This window comes from Habropoda laboriosa, unplaced genomic scaffold, assembly GCF_001263275.1.
Source record: "Habropoda laboriosa isolate 0110345459 unplaced genomic scaffold, ASM126327v1 scaffold33, whole genome shotgun sequence".
In the NCBI taxonomy this organism is placed as follows: domain Eukaryota; kingdom Metazoa; phylum Arthropoda; class Insecta; order Hymenoptera; family Apidae; genus Habropoda; species Habropoda laboriosa.
In genome coordinates, this window is record NW_017100187.1 from 2,603,733 (window position 1) to 2,607,505 (window position 3,773).

Sequence of the window (3,773 nt, forward strand, 5' to 3'; positions counted from 1 at the left end):
TACGAAAATTATACTATAAATTGCGCTACAATTTAAGGACTGTCGCCAATATTGTGCATTCTGTATTACGTGATCATTTGTAATCAATAAACGACATTATGTTTTATTTTTCAAAAATTGTCTTCTTATTTACCTGTGTATTTAACACGTTGAACGGAGATCTTGAAGAAATGTAAAATGCTACTAACATTTTATTTCGCAACGTAGCTTTAGAGGTAAAGAGAAAATTATTTTCACCCTCTGTAATAAAAAACTATAAATTTAAATTGTCATTTGAATTTTGTTACATAAAAGAACCTGTGATAAATTTTATTTTCTACACTCAGGATAACATTAGAGAAACGTCTTATTGTTAGACAAGGCATGAGATAAAGGGGAGACATGTATGTATATAGCACTATAGCGATGTGTGAGACAAGGATAGTAACAAAAATGGCGGGTGTAACCTAACACCATCTCGTATTTCGAAATGCGAACTACTATTTCTTAATAGGATTACAGAATATAAACAGAGGTATTAGACAAGGAAAGCACTAGTGTGCGACAAGGATAGAGAGAGAACGTTTCCTATTGGCTGGCGGCCACCTAAGGTCCACCAATCAATGGCTACATCAAGTCAGTCAGGGAAAAATCATTAATAACTCCACAATTACGACGATACTGTGAACTTTTAGAATCGAGAAATAAAATGCGGACCTTCAGAAACTTCCACATACACTTTTTAGTTCTCTAGAACCTTTCGATAATTAGTTATTAATAATTTTAGTACGTGATGTCGGGAACGATACCGCATACCGTCAAGTGTCTTTCCGGGTTTTCAATAATTTCATAGCTTTCTACTAAATTCTCATGCAACTAACTATACGCGTTTGAAAGGCAGGTCCGTTAACTACATTCTTCTATAATTTTTATTAACATATCTCTGATGGTTTGATAATTATTTGACATTCTTTAGTTGAGTTCCTTCTTTCTTTACACACGTCGCATTCAAGGATATCACATTTCTGTTATTTCAATGGAAATTCATTGTTAATTACGCACTTTCGAGCAAGTAGAATGTAGAATGGACTTTTCTCTACATTCTGCAATTAGTTTAGTAACCATAAGTGGGGTGGTTTATTAGATATTAGCAATTGTTTAGAATAGTTGACTATGCATGAGAACAGTAAATGGGGGACTCTCCCATGTAACGTCTAGTACCTCCTAAACTAAACCGAATATGTTAATAAAAATTATACGAGAATGTAGCTAAAGGAGTCACCTTTCATATGCAGAGGTATAGAGTAGACAAGGATAGTATTAAGCGAGCTACACATGGAAAGGAAAAGGGGTAGATAATGGTAGAAATAGTGCCGTGTGTTAGACAAGGAAAGGAACGGGGATAGACAAGGACAGAAACAAAAATGGCGGGTGTAACCCGACACCATCTCGTGTTTGGAGACGCGAACTACGATTTCTTAATAGGATAACAGAATATAAACAGAGGTATTAGACAAGGAAAGCACTAGTGTGCGACAAGGATAGAGAGAGAACGTTTCTTATTGGCTGGCGGCCATCTAAGGTCCACCAATCACTGGCTACATCAGGTCAGTCAGGGAAAAATCATTAATAACTCCATAATTACGACGATTTTGTGAACTTTTAGAATTGAGGAATAAAGTGTGAACCTTCAGCAATTTTCACATATACTTTTTAGTTCTCTAAACCCTTTCGATAATTAGTTATTAATAATTTTAGTACGTGATGTCGGGATTGATACCGCATGCAGTTAAGCACCTTTCCGGGTTTTTAATAATTTCATAGCTTTTTACTAAATTCTCATGCAACTAACTGTACGCGTCTAAAAGGCAACTCCTTTGGCTACATTCTCATATAATTTCTATTAACATATTCGGTCTAGTTTAGGAGTTATTAAACATTATATGAGAGGGTACCCTATACATCGAACTTGTGTATAGTTAACTGTTGTAAAGAATTGCTAGTATCTAATAAACCATATGACTTATAGTTACCAAAGTAATTGCAGAATATAGACAAAAGTCCATTCTACATTCCACATGTTTTAAAGTGCATAATTGATCACACATATCTATTGAAATAACGAAAATTTCTTACCCTTGAATGCGACGGCTGTAATACTCACCCAAATAATGGTAAATAATTATCAAACCACAAGGAGTATGTTAATGAAAATTATATGAGAATATAACTAATGGAGGTACCTTTTAGATGCATATAGTTATTTGCATGAGAATTCAGTAAAACGTTTTGAAATGATTGAAAAACCGTAAAGATATTACACCCGTTTACACGCGTCGCATTCATGCGTAACAAATTTTCGTTATTTCAATAAATATTCGTGATCAATTATGCACTTTAACACACGTAGAATGTAGAATAGACTTTTGTCTATATTCTGCAATTAGTTTGGTAGCTGTAAGTCGTATGGTTTATTAGATATTAGCAATTCTTTACAACAGTTGACTATACACGAGTTCGATGTATAGAGAATATTCTTATATAATGTTTAATAACTCCTAAACTAGACCGAATATGTTAATAAAAATTGGAAGAGAATATAGCTAATGGTGCTGTCTATCAAATGCATACAGTTAGTTGCATGCGAATTCATCAGAAAGCTATGGAATTATTGAAAAACTGTAAAAGTGTTTAACTGTATGCGGTATCCATCCCGACATCACGTACTAAAATTATTAATAACTAATTATCGAAAGGTTCTAGAGAACTAAAAAGTATATGTGAAAGTTGCTGAAGGTTCACACTTTATTCCTCAATTCTAAAAGTTCACAAAATTATTGTAATTATGGAGTTATTAATGATTTTTCCCTGACTGACTTGATGTAGCCAGTGATTGGTGGAGCTTAGGTGCCCACTAGCCAATAGGAAACGGTTTCTCTCTATCTTTGTCGCACACTAGTGCTTTCCTTGTCTAATACCTCTGTTTATATTCTGTAATTCTATTAAGAAATCGTAATTCGCGTCACCAGACGCAAGATGGCGTAAGCCTCGCCTCCCACGTTTTTTTTTCTGTCTTTGTCTATCCATATTGCTTTCCTTGTCTAACACACGGTACTTTTGCTATCCTTGTCTAAGTCGTTTCTCTATAGCATTCTGTGTCTTACTCATTACACCAGTATATTTATATAGAGTCGGAGATTTTACGTATTGCTTCAGCGTAGGAAGTTGTTTTAAATGATGTATATCAAGTTTTATCTCTTAAAATTTTTTTATTCAAATAAATGTTTTTTTTCATATTTACTACCTTACTATCTACATACTCTTACATTTATATTTCGTGCAAAAATTTTTGCAATTAAAGTAATTTTACATACTATTGTGCTACTATATAATATTATAAATACATTGTATAATTAATCTTAGAGTTAGTTTTATATCTTTACAAATAGTGTCATGCACTGTAGGCTTTCTATACTAATGCAGTATTAATATTTTTATATTTTCTATGACAGTAGAAGTGAGTGATGATCGTTAGAAGATCTTATGTACATAGATGGCTTTGTCTACATAATAGTACCTGTAACAAAACGAAGAAGCTATTAAATAATAAAAATGGTATAAAATATCGTTTCCATAACTATGCAATTATTGAACGACTATTGAATTGAACTATATCAATAAAGTTCAACTTTCAATATACGATATGTACTAGCTATACATATACTCACTTCTTATTTTTCCAGTTTTTCTCCTGGCCATGTATGTCCAACTTTGACGAATAAGTTATTCACTCT